The sequence below is a fragment of the Nelumbo lutea genome, chromosome 6 (assembly GCF_056320005.1).
Source record: "Nelumbo lutea isolate HS-2025 chromosome 6, American lotus-T2T, whole genome shotgun sequence".
Taxonomy (NCBI): Eukaryota; Viridiplantae; Streptophyta; class Magnoliopsida; order Proteales; family Nelumbonaceae; genus Nelumbo; species Nelumbo lutea.
The window spans coordinates 24176695-24190171 of NC_142689.1; the positions used below are offsets into that span (position 1 = coordinate 24176695).

Sequence of the window (13477 nt, forward strand, 5' to 3'; positions counted from 1 at the left end):
ATTTATTTATTGAAGTATTTAAATAATATTTTATTTTTTAATTGTTAAATTTTTATTATTTGAATAACATTTAAGTTGAATAATACAAAAATCCATACAATCATAATTTGTATTGTCAGTACATAATTTTGTGATGAATTTTGTAAAATATAAAATTATGAATAATATGAATATTATTAAATCTATTATAATTACTTTTTTGTGTTTTCAGTATATATTTTTAAGTTGTTATATAATTTCATTAGAATATTTAAATAATTTTTAAAATTTTTAATTCAAAATTTCTTTAAATAGATATAGATAAAAAGTGGGGGAGAGGATAAATAGGAAATATAAATAGGAATTAGAGATAATTTGGGAGAAAGCGAGGGAGTTAGTTTAGGAGGAATTTTAGGATAAGAGATTATTTAGGTTATGAACATGTGTGTGTGAAGAGAGAGAGAGAGAGAAGGAAAGCATCTCATTGGTTGTTTAAAAAATGGCTTGGAATAAAAAAAATCAAAAAAATGAGAAAATTTCTAGATTGTTGTGTTTGTGTGTGTTGTATACATGGTTTTCAAAACCGGACTGAACGGTCGGACCGGAAAATCAGGAACCGGTTAGGTGACTGGTTCAGTTTTTCCCTAAAACCGAATATTTGCAAAAAAGCATTGATTCGGCCAGCAAACCGCTGACCCGGGTGGTTGAACCGTTCGAGCCATTCAGCGGTTTTGGTCCTTTTTTTTTAATTTTTTTTGTTAGAACAGGCTGACCATTCAACCCATGAATCGGTCCCCTGACTGGTTCGTTCTCCGAGTCAGTTTTAAAAACCTTGTATATATATATATATATTCAATAATATAAGTTTTATTAATAAATTTATATATATTCAACATTTCATACTCATATAAATTTATTATATATAAAAAAGTATTAATATTTACTTTTCTATATATATATATATATATATATAACAATTTCAAATTAAGTTTGAATTCAATCCATTCCTCCGATCTGATATCCCTAAATCTGACGATCAGATTCGAATTTCAATTTATACTAATCGGATCGAATTTGGATGTTGTTGCACCGATCCCAATCTGACCCAATTACAGCACTATCAGGTAGCGTCCAGCATGTAATAGATCACGAAGGATATTAAAATTATGAGTTGGAGATTCAATTTTATGCATTTTGTGGAAATTCATACCTTTGCACTGTGTTTGGTTTGAAGGAAAAAAGTAGGGAAAGGAAATGAAAAGTTGGGAAACCTTTACAAACATCATATGAGTTTTCCTACCTCTCCCTTCCTTTCCCTACATTTTCCATCAAACCAAATATAGCCTTGGGGTGTTTTAATTTTTACAATTTCTTTTTTATTTGTCAGAGTTTCTTAATACAATTTTAGTTAGGTTCCATTTGATCCATGGACAGAATTGAAATCGAAATCCATTAGAATTAGAATGGTCTACCCTTGCCCTGCTTCTTTGGTTGAGGCAGGAATTGGCATTAGAATCAGCAGGAATGGATTCTCATTCCCAAGAGAGAGAGAGGGAATAGTCATTCCCTCAAATGAGAGAATGCATTCCACCAAGAATAGGGATGGAATTCCAATTAAAACGGTCTTACCATTTCATTCCGACTCTAAACCCCTATAAAGTGATATATCAATAATGGGTCAAATGACACACTGGCATTGTGTGTTGGGTTTGTATTTATATTGAATCCTAATGTATTTTGTTACAACATAAAGAGTGAAAGAGGTAGTGGAAGATTGTACAAGATATTTAGGCCTTGTTTGTATTTCCTTAAGTTGCTTACTCGGGTAAATGCACTTATCTAGATAATTGTTTCCCATGAAAAATTTACCCCGGTGTGTGCATTTACCCATGTTCTTTTATTTTCCATGTAAATAAGGCAATGACCATTTTATCCATAAAAATCCATTATTACAAGAGGATGTAATCGTTTCTGATCATGTATCATTTTTTCATGATGTATCAATTTTTTGGCTAAGTACCTCGTCATCTCGTCTTCTCCCATGTGGCCTATGACTCAAAGGCTGAAGTGGAGCTCCCTGGTGGCGAGCTGAATGTGGCGAGCTACCTAGTGGCAAATTGCTTGGTGCCAAGCTGCCTTGATGAGCTGCTTGGAGGTGAGCTACCTTGATGACCTTTGTTGCTCTTTTAGAGGCCTGCAAGGAACCAGATGTCAGAGGACCCGGGGGTGTTTACCCGGCAGGGTCACTCCGATGGCTAAGTCAGCACTTGGTTACGAGCTGAAAAATAACCTTAGAGAATGAGAGAGAGCTAGAGAGCAGAGGTTATCCATCCTATTCTCCTCATTTTGCCTCTGGGGGGTGAGGTCTTTATATACTGGAGTCCTCGTGGGTTAGGTGGATCAATTCATGGATTCCCGCTGTGATGGGACCTGCTTTCGTGTTAGGTGGGGATAAAGCCACCAACTGGTAAGGTTGCCCATTTCCGCCTGACTCAGGGAGTGGGTGAGCTAATATAGCCGTTACAAGTCACAATCCCGTAAAATACGGGGTATGGTGGTGAGCTCCTCGGGGTTATTAGGTTGGCGCATGTGTCAGGCCGCTAGGTCGGTGCCAGGACCATGCTGCCAGGTTGCGCTTGGACCAGGCCGACAGCTCATGCCAGGGCCAGGCTGCCAGTTCGTGCCAGGGCCAGGTCGCGCCAGGGCCAGACTGCTAGCTTGTGCTAGGACCAGCTCGTGCCAGGGCCAGGCTACCAGCTCGTGCCAGGGCCAGGTCGTGCTAGGGCCAGGCTGCCAACTCATGCTAGGACCAAGTCGCGCCAGGGCCAGGCTGCCAGCTCGTGCTAGGGCCAAGTTGCGCCTGTGCCAGGCTACGCCTGGTGGGACACCATCAACTTAGTAAAGGCAAGTTGTTGTCCGGGTGTCACCTAGCTGTTTTGAGGTGCCAGGCTACATGAGGGTGAGCTGCCTGTGGCGAGTTGCCTAGGTGTCAAGAGGCTTCCAGGTGTCATAATGTCATTGGAGGGCTAAATCCGCCCTCATCATTTGCCCCCCACTCCCGAGCTAAAAGTAACTCGGTGAAGGGAGTAGATTTCTCCTTTTGGCTCGTAAGTCGATGAGCTCGTAGCATTGATTCAGTTTCTTAGGCTCTAAGAGCTGCTTGGAAGCGAGCTGCCCGTAAGGTGCTAAGGTCTCTGCCAGTTCGGTACTTTAGCCCTTAGGCTCTGGGAGCGACTTATAGTCCACTCTTGTTGACTTTGTCCATGCTGAAGAGGCGGCTGGCTCTTGTGCATTATTGTGGCTCTTAGGCTTTGGGAGCGACTTTTAGTCCACTCCTAAACTTTGCCCATGCCGAAGAGGCAAATGGGTCTTGAGCAGTATTGGCCCATAGGCTTTGGGAGCGACTTATAGTCCACTCTTAAACTTTGCCCATGCCGAAGAGGCGACTGAGTCTTTCAGCAGTATTGTGGCCCTTAGGCTTTGGGAGCGACTTATAGTCCACTCTTAAACTTTGCCCATGCCGAAGAGGCGACTGAGTCTTTCAGCAGTATTGTGGCCCTTAGGCTTTGGGAGCGACTCATAGTTCACTCCTGAACTTTGCCCATGCCTAAAGAAGCAACTGGGTCTTAAGCAGTATTGGCCCTTAGGCTTTGGGAGTGACTTATAGTCCACTTCTGAACTTTGCCCATGCCAAAGAGGCGTCTGGGTCTTTCAGCAGTATTGTGGCCCTTAGGCTTTGGGAGTGACTCATAGTCCACTCCTGAACTTTGCCCATGCCAAAGAGGCGATTAGGTCTTTCAACAGTATTGCGGCCCTTAGGCTTTGGGAGCGACTCATAGTCCACTCATGAACTTTGACCATGCTTGAAGAGGCAATTGAGTCTTAAGCAGTATTGGCCCTTAGGCTTTGGGAGTGACTTATAGTCAACTTCTGAACTTTGCCCATGCCAAAGAGGCGACTGGGTCTTTCAGTAGTATTGTGGCCCTTAGGCTTTGGGAGCGACTCATAGTCCACTCTTGAACTTTGCCCATGCCGAAGAGGTGACTGGGTCTTTCAGCAGTATTGTGGCCCTTAGGCTTTGGGAGCGACTCATAGTTCACTCTTGAACTTTGCCCATGCCGAAGAGGCGATTGGGTCTTTCAGTAGTATTGCGGCCCTTAGGCTTTGGGAGCGACTCATAGTCCACTCCTGAACTTTGCCCATGCCTGAAGAGGCAACTAGGTCTTAAGCAGTATTGTCCAGGTGTTGAGCTGCCTGTGAGGTGTCGGGCTGCCTGTGAGGTGCTAGGCTGACCAGGTGCCGAGGTGCCCGTGAGGTGTTGACGAGCTACCTGTGAGGTGTCGGGCTGACCAGGTGTCGAGCTACCTATGAGGCGCTGGGCTGACCAGGTGCCAAGCTGGATTGATGAGCTTCGTTGCTCTTTAGAGACCTGCAAGGAACTAAATGGTAGAGGACCTAGGGTGGCTAATCCAGTGAGGTCACTCCGATGGCTAAGTTAGTACTCTCATAGTAGACTGCGAGCTAGAAATCACAATATGAGAGCTAGAGCTTGCTTACTTGTTTTTGAGGCTGGTGCCTTTTCAGTTCGTAAGTTTGCGCCTGGGCCAGGCTGCCATTTCGGCGCCCGTGCCAGGTCGCGCCATGTCGGTGCATGTGCCAGGCTGCCAGGCCGCGCACAGGCCGCTGGGGGGGGCGCCTTGGAGCTATGATTGCGTTGCCTCCGCCTCATAATGCGGGAACTTCAGTTTCTTTGAGTTCATAATAAAAGGAAACTATAAAGTAGGAGCTTCAGTTTCTAAAAAGGTGAGGACTTAGCTTTTTGTAGCATGTTCCCACAGACGGCGCCAAATGATGTAACCATTTCTGGTCACATATCATTTTTTCATGATGTATCAATTTTTTGGCTAAGTACCCCGTCATCTCGTCTGCTCCCATGCGGCCTGTGACTCAGAGGCTGAAGTGGAGCTCCCTGGTGGCAAGCTACATGTGGCGAGCTACCTAGTGGCGAACTGCCTGGTGCTGAGCTGCCTTGATGAGCTGCTTGGAGGTGAGCTACCTTGATGAGCTGCCTGGTGGTGAGCTACCTTGATGATGCTTGGAGGTGAACTACCTTGATGATGCTTGGAGGTGAACTACCTTGATGAGCTGCTTGGAGGTGAGCTACCTTGATGAGCTGCTTGGAGGTGAGCTACCTTGATGACCTTTGTTGCTCTTTTAGAGGCATGCAAGGAACCAGATGTCAGAGAACCCGACGAGGTTACTCCGATGGCTAAGTCAGCACTTGGTTACGAGCTAAAAAATAACCTTAGAGAATGAGAGAGAGCTAGAGAGAGCTAGAGAGTAGAGGTTACCCATCCTCTTCTCCTCATTTTGCATCCTTTTTGCCTTTGGGGGTTGAAGTCTTTATATATTGGAATCCTCGTGGGTTACGTGGAGCAGTTTTTGGATTCCTGCTGTGGTGGGACCTGCTTTCGTGTTAGGTGGGGATAAAGCCACCGACTAGTAAGGTTGCCCATTTCCGCCTGACTCGAGGAGTGGGTGAGCTAATATAGCAATTACAAGTCACAATCCCGTAAAATGCGGGGTATGGTGGTGAGTTCCTCAGGGTTGTCAGGTTGGCACCTGTGTTAGGCCGCCAGGTCGGTGCCTGGGCCAGGCCACCATGTCGCGCCTGGGCCACGCTGCCAGTTCGTGCCAGGGCTAGGTCGCGCCAAGGCCAGGTTGCTAGCTCGTGTCAGGGCTAGGTCCCGCCAGGGCCAGGCTGCCAACTCGTCCCAAGGTCAGGTCGCGCCAGGGCCAGACTGCCAGCTCGTGCTAAGGCCAGGCTGCCAGCTCATGCCAAGGCCAAGTCGCGCCTGTGCCAGGCTACGCCTGGTGGGACACCATCAACTTAGCAAAGGCAAGTTGTTGTCCGGGTTTCACCTAGTTGTTCTGAGGTGCCAGGCTACATGAGGGTGAGCTACCTGTGGCGAGCTGCCTAGTTGTCAAGAGGTTGCACTTAGTTGTTAAGAGGCTGTCAGGTGTCATAATGTCATTGGAGGGCCAAATCCACCCTCATCAGGTATTTTTGTCTATTTCACGTGTTGGCAACTTTCCTCAAAGATGGGAAAGTTATTTACCGACCTAGGAAATGGGTATCATTTACCTGGGTAAGTGATACTCAGGAAAATAAAATTTTCCTGGTTCCAACTAATCTTAAAAAAGAACGTGAGATTTTTGGTCATTGGGAATCAATATCCCATTGACCAACTCCCCCCCCCCTCCCCCTCAAAATCCAGAAAAAAGATGAAGAGAGTTGAGTGGGATTCTGTTAGTAGGTTGGTTTGTGCTTGCCTAAGTGGGCTCATTGTGTCATTGTTCAACACCCCCTCGAGTTGAGATTGTCTAGATTTATCTTATTTTCTTCTATAATCTTTTATGTTTCTTTATAATTTTAAATTTTCATTATTTAATTATGACATTTTTGTAAATATAATATTATGGATGTCTCCTAATTTCCTATATCTTTTACTATTTCTATCTTTTTTTTTATTTTTATTATTTAATTGTTACATCATGGTTAACCTAGAATATTGAATTCTTGAACCATTCCTCAAATGAAAAAAATTGTATTTTTTAGACAATTTTAAAATTTGTAATCTATTTACACCGCCAATAAAATTAATTCTTATTTATTACACCTATTTTCTTTAATGTGGTGGCCTTATAAAAATAGATATGTTCTATTTTTTTTTGTATTTTTATATATTTTAATTTTTATTATCCAATTATAACAACATGCAATGACTCATTTGGGTTTAAATTTTGTATTTCATTACATCATTAATAAAAAATAATTATTGTTTCTTAAATTTTTAATATGAATTAATATATAATATTAGACATGTATAAATTTCTATATTTTATGTATTTTATTTTAAAATACTATATAACTATGCCATCATGGGTTGATCCAATGATCTGAATAGTTAAACCATTGACCTACCACTTAGGAAGGAAAATGGTTTCACTTATAGATCCAATTATCGAGCCCATTTTTGTTTAATATGATAAATATAATATTAGAGTTGTGCCTAAAATTTTACAATTTTCTGCTTACGTATTTTTATTTATTTTTAGACTTCTAGTATTTAATTATGAAATAATAATTCACATATTTAACCCAAATGGAAGAACTATTTATTTGCCACTTAGAAAAAAACAATTAGTTTTAGTTGATTCTTACAAGTATAAATTTTATACTATTAATATTAGTGTTCATTGATTCAATTAATGAAATTTAATGATTGTCTATACTACTTATAAAAGTGCGGCTGAGGAGGTATTGGCTTTTGGAAAATTTCTTTACTAAAATACCCCTCCTCTTGAATTTAGTTCATCTCCATTAAAAGGGCAGAAAATGTAATTAAAAAAATACCATTAAGTACATTCATTTATTTATCATTAAGTCTCACATTTAAGTCATTAAATAAATCAAAATCTCTCTCATCGAATCCAACATTTATACTTTTGTTTACATCATTAAATTCTACTAATAAATTCATACACAATAATTATCAATATAATGAAATTTTATATATTTAAAATAAACATAGAAGTGAAATCATATTTTCATCTAGGTGGTGGATAAGTAGTTCAACCATTTGGGTCAAATGGATAATTTCATGATATCATAGATAAATAATACAATTTTAGAAATATAAAAATACAAAAAATATAGAAAAAAAGATTGGACACATTTCTATTATTATATATTTGTCATACTAAAAATTAAGTACGATAAAATAGACATAATTTTATTATTAATGGACATCAAATATACAACTTAAAACTGTTGGGAAATTAAACTATCTTCCTATTTAGGGGTGGGTTACTGGTTCAACCTTTCAAGTCAAATAAGTTAACCCATGACATATAATTAAAAACATTTTTTTTTAAATAGAATAGTACAAAAAATATGAAACAATTTTGGGCACATCTATAATATCATATACTAATAATATAAACAAAAATAAGTATGATAGGCAATAATTATTTTCAATGTTGTATTTTCAAAGAATGATCATGTGAATCCGTTATTGGAATCTCTGCAATTTCTTTCTAATTTTTCTGATGGCTTGAAATCTTGTTGATTAACAGGCTGCAGAAAAGCAGAAAGCAACATGACAGATCATCAATGAGAAGGGCTTTTGAATGCTGTGCATGGTTCTTGGGTTCTTCATATTTAGGTGCTGAGGTTGGTCCTAATATATTGGTAATTCCCCATCATCTCATTTTCATCTTCGTGGATATTTTAGATGGATTTGTTTAGTCTGCTTATCATGGTTTGTAGGCCCGTATTATGATAAAAATATGAGATGCAGAGCTGTTTGTACTCTTGAAGAATTTTATTTTAATAGACATGATTTTCTAAAGGCCATCTAGTTGAACTGGTGTCTCCACTTGCTGTGGTAATCGCTAGCAAAAATGGTGGTTGGAATGCTGGAGGGGTAAGACTTAATCGTATGTTTGTAAGTAATTGGCAATTAGTGCTTATATTAAATGTGGAAGTAGCTCATTAATCAGTATAGGAATAAATGATGGAATCGCTTTTTTTTTTTTTTTTTTTTTTTGTATTACATAGTAGATAATACACGTTATTGACACATGAGTTTCACTGACCTTGCCATGGAGAGCCTGTTGGGATGAACTCGCATCCTGTGGACCTCTCGGTCCATGATATGTGTGTACCCTCCAATCAATAGCAACCGGTCTTCAATTAAGTTTGAATCTGAAACTAACAGGAACTTGCCTCTAACAGAGGTTCATTTAGTTGGACCGGCACTAAAACACAAACCATTCTCCTGTCTCCTCTCTCGTTTGAACTTCTTCTCCTCTGTCTCTCTCAACCAAACCTTGACCTCTCAACCGGCCAGTGAACTTCTTCTTCTTCTTCTTTCATTACATTTTAATAGATTTCTTTTTTGTTTTTTTTTTCCCTATTTTTGTGTAGTCCCCCAACCGGCAGTGGGCGACCCATACTTAGTTTTAACCTTTCTTTTTGCAATTACTTTTTTTGTTCTTATTTATCTATGGTCAATAGCTGTATTGGAAGAACTTTGAGAAGTTTGGTTAAAGATCTTTTAGGCTCCGCAAGGAAAGTAGGAATAAGAATAAATGTTCGCTACAACTTTCCATTGAATTTGAAGTAAAATATTGAAGTAAGCACAATTAGTAAATGTACAGTATGCCTTAGTGGGGAAGTTTTTGTTTACTGATACCAATCACATGGTGGTTGACAAAACCTACCATAAGTCTGTTTTATATGCAACAGAGTGGATTCTTGAAGCAGTTCAATGTTCTTGTTAATTTGATAAATTTTAGGAGTTGCTTATAAGATTTTTGACATAGTAATGCATTTTATTTGTCTGGTTCTTGATTATGGAAATTCTAATTTTTCCTAATGTTTTGTAGAATTTTGGGTTTCTCTTTTCTTAATTGTTTTTTTTTTTTTTTTTTTTGTTAGCATCACTTTGTCATGATGGCTGGGAAATCAGCCCCAGTAAAGGAAGTGTTTTCAACTAATAGCAAGCTCCTTTTCTTCGGATGAGTCAGAATCCCAATGTAAGGACTATAATGGGCACTTGACAGCACTAACATCAGCTCAGGAGCTAAGCTTTGCCGGAAATGCTGCAGCAATACAGGGAAGTGATGGCACCTTTTTGCTCCAATTGTGCCAGGGCATTAATATACATGTACCTTAGGTTGTGTTTTGTTGCAATGCAAATAATGTAAATAAATTTGCACCGATGTAAAACTATGGCAATGCAAATGATTTGAGTGTAAATTCTGACTTATTTTTGTTTCAAAATTTAGCTTATTTTTGTTTGACTTTAGTATAAATGAAGTAAATTAGAATTAAATGAGAATTTACATTTTTTAGGGAAAATTCCCGATTAGTACCTTGTATTCTGGGCCTAATGCCAATTTGGTCCCTAAAATTTAAAATGCGACAATTCAGTACCTAAACTTTCAAAATGAGCCAATGTAATACCTGTTGCTAATCAGTCTGTTAACCAAGAGTTAAGTGGCATTTTAAAAGACACAAATGCCCTTCGAGTGTCATCTAATTCTCTTTAGCAACCATCCAATCATTGACAAAAAAATGAACGGTCTCAAATCCTTGCATCTTCTATTCGAGAAAGTTGGGGTTACATTTCAACAGTCATTCTGCTGACTCCAAACTTTATTGAATCAAAGAGGCAAAGATTTGAGACTGTTCATTTTTATCAACGTTTAGATGGTTGATACAGAGAATTAGATAACACTCGAAGGACATTTGTATCTTTTCAAAAGCCACTTAATAGCTAATAGTTAGCAATAGGTACTGGATTGGCACGTTTTAAAAATTTGGGTATTGAATTGTTGCATTGAGAAAATCTATGATGCGGAAAATATATGATATGGAAAAAGTTTTAACCAATCAAAACAAACCCATGAATTTTGATAAATAACACTTTATTCGCTACTATATTTATGATTTAAGTTTATTGGTCAGTTGTTTTTTTATATCATATCCTTTTCTATATCATAGTTGAACCCTCTTTTTTCATTTGCACTCCCATACATTTGTACTAGTACAAAAAAATTGCACTGCAACCAAACACAACCTTAGCGAGACAGCCCTCGTTGGCAAGAAATGTAGTAGCTCTCGTGGATTCGCGTGCATGCTCGATATAGATATTCACTCTGTGCTTAATTTCTTCATTAGTCTTTTTCCTCTTCATGTATATGATTTTGACTTGTATGTATCAATTCTGTTTATCGCACTTTTTCATGTCTAATAATTAGTTCGTGAAAGAAAAGTTCCATCTATCACCGCAAGGAATACCTTTTCATCCTTGTTAGTTGCAGTGTTTTCGAATTGTCGTTAATCTGAACAATCGAACCGTTTTGGTTCAGAAACTGTCGTTGGCCTGTTCTTGGAACGGACCATATATTCGAGCTAGACGGTTGAACTGATGACCCGGAACTAGTGGCCAGGGCGGTTCCGGTTTAGGATCGATTTGGTTGTAAGTAAAATGTCTGTTCCTTCCAGGTTTTGCATTATAACACTTTGTATTTTTCTTAAAAATGTTTCCATTTCAAGTGGAGATCAACCATGTATATGCAAGAGGCAAAGCTCCCGCACAGAAGTGGCTTACACCTATTCACTTTTTTTAATGTAGAAACTTCGATCCAAAACATTGCTAATATATATACTACCTAGTAGGAATTTGAGTAATACTTAAGTAGTTAAAATATTTTTATTTTCTTTGTTTTTTCATGGGTTAGGATTGTAATGGATATTAGGGAGCGTCTTAAAGGGGAAAGATGAGATCCTCTGCCTTTGTAAAATGACCCGTGCTGCAAATTTCAGATTTTCTGATTGAGATCTTCCATGTTATCTGTAGGTGAATGCATTGTAATTTCTAAGAAAGCCCCACCATGCCCTGTTAATAGGTTTAAGCGGAAGCAATTGCAAGCTTGTTGAATGCTTTGGTTGTCTCAGAATTCACATTTCAGCCAAAAATTCACGTTTCAATGCTCATTATCAAAGCCAAAAATTCACATTTGAATAATCTTTTATTAATATTAGGGTTTGAAGTTTTTTATTAGGAGTATTTTACTTTTTAAGAAACTCTGTAATAGGACTCCCATTCTGCCTAAATCGGAATGTGAATTCCTTTCCGCCCAAACAAACGGCTATGATTGAAATGGGACTTTCTGATTCCGATTCTAAGGAACCAAACGGGCTAAACCTGGCCAGGCCGGCCCAATATATATAGTTAAAAACCCAAAAATTAGGGTTTTGCAAGCTTTAAATGTGTGGCTATCCTGGGTTATAATCCTTGAATGGCATCGGTAACGTTCTCCTCGTCTCTTGATCTCTTTTAGTTCAAGTTTTCAATTTCTTCACCATCTTCTCCATCGTATTTGAGTGAGCCGGGCAACACAACCCATTCTGGTAGGGTGTGATTCAAGATCAATCTCTTGTGGAGCTTGACCAGCCCTCTTGTTTTACAAAGTTTTCATGTTCAACCAGTTAAATTTTCTGTTGGTAGAGCTTAAAAGTAAGATTGATATGATTATTTCCTTTTGATCAACAACGAACACTTTGATGTGTGAACAAATGCTACTGTGGAGTAATGACTCCCTTTGAAAGCTATAAGATCTGATTGGGTCTTTTTCTTGTTTTCCCCAACCAGAATGCTTGGGTGGGGTAGATGGGTGACTTCCTCTGATAACTGAGTTGGAGGGTAGCTCTATTTTTATCAATATTATTGGTGTTTGTCTCCTTTTTTTTTGAATTTATTTGGTTAGTATTCTCTTCTGTAGGAGTTGCCATTAAATTTATTTCGTGTTTTTTATAAATGTTAAATTTGGTTATGATCCTGATGAAAAAAGCAGGGGCCGTTGCCCATGTGAACAGGCCTCTCGTAAACTTCAGGGAAATCATTTACATTGTTATTGGGTGAACCTGTGTATATACTTCTGGTGACAAAAGGTTCAGTAAATGATGTTACATTGTAAGCGCATTTTGATTACTTTGTTGGTTTTCCTTCTCTAGGTGTTAGGTGCAGAACTAATGCTTTGATGCCTGCAATGGTTTAGGGTCAACAGAAACAGTTGACATAAGAGCTGTTTAATCTGTGCATTTAAACTGGTTTTGGCCCATGTTGGTTTCAATCAGTGGGTCTGCAGCTAACTTAACCTTTCCGTTTAGGGGGTGGTAGTGGGTTTTTCCTTTGTGGAGGACGGCATTATATCTGTAGGATTGTTCTTTTTCCTCCTGTTTCTTTTCAAATTATTTAAACCAATAACATGTGCTACTTATGTATCTTATTTATACTACAAGAACGATTTATTTTGTTTTTATCTCTGAATCTGATGAAAAGGGAAGGTCCCCTGTTGCCTATGCAAATTGGTGTCTCATAGACTTAAGGAAAATCATTTCCATTGTTATGGGGTGAACGTCTGTGATATTGTTGGTTTCAGAAGGTTCAGTAAATGGTATCACACCATGAAGACATTCTTTCTTTGGTTCTGCCTTCTCTATTATACTGTCGTAGAGTGAGTATTTCTTTTTGAATTGTTGCTACTGCTCTGTTTCATCCTTTCTTTGCATTTGAGCCCCGAGGCACAAAGGTCCGAACTTGTTTGTTAATGAGCAAGTCCCTCGTAAGCCTTGGGGATATTATCATGACATCATTATTGGGTGAACCTTTGTAGGCTTGACCTTGGACAATTGGTTCAATCAATGATGTTACATTTCAAGGAATTATTGGTTATCTATGATAATATTTTGTCAAAAAATGTCATTTTGCAATGCTTCTCCTTGCTGTATGGGTGGAATTGATATAGACATAACCTTAATGCTTTTTTAGCATCAGGTGGTGACTCTCATATTCAAACCTGCATTCAGATGCTCATGACATCACTTGGTTAATAAAACATAATCCAATCACTATTACATTAT

At 38.8% G+C, this 13477-nt stretch overlaps 3 non-coding genes across 3 annotated transcripts; all 3 read left to right on the top strand.

Annotated features, from left to right (window-relative positions):
* Positions 1-12398: 12398 nt before the first annotated feature.
* LOC148847982 (small nucleolar RNA snoR74) lies at positions 12399-12528 on the top strand. The gene has a single exon (XR_016101650.1). It is a non-coding gene; the product is annotated as a small nucleolar RNA snoR74 (small nucleolar RNA).
* A 363-nt stretch (positions 12529-12891) lies between these two features.
* On the top strand, positions 12892-13022 carry LOC148847983 (small nucleolar RNA snoR74). Its single transcript, XR_016101509.1, has one exon. It is a non-coding gene; the product is annotated as a small nucleolar RNA snoR74 (small nucleolar RNA).
* Positions 13023-13140: 118 nt separating this feature from the next.
* Positions 13141-13272, top strand: LOC148847984 (small nucleolar RNA snoR74). The gene has a single exon (XR_016101659.1). It is a non-coding gene; the product is annotated as a small nucleolar RNA snoR74 (small nucleolar RNA).
* The last annotated feature ends 205 nt before the right edge of the window (positions 13273-13477 follow it).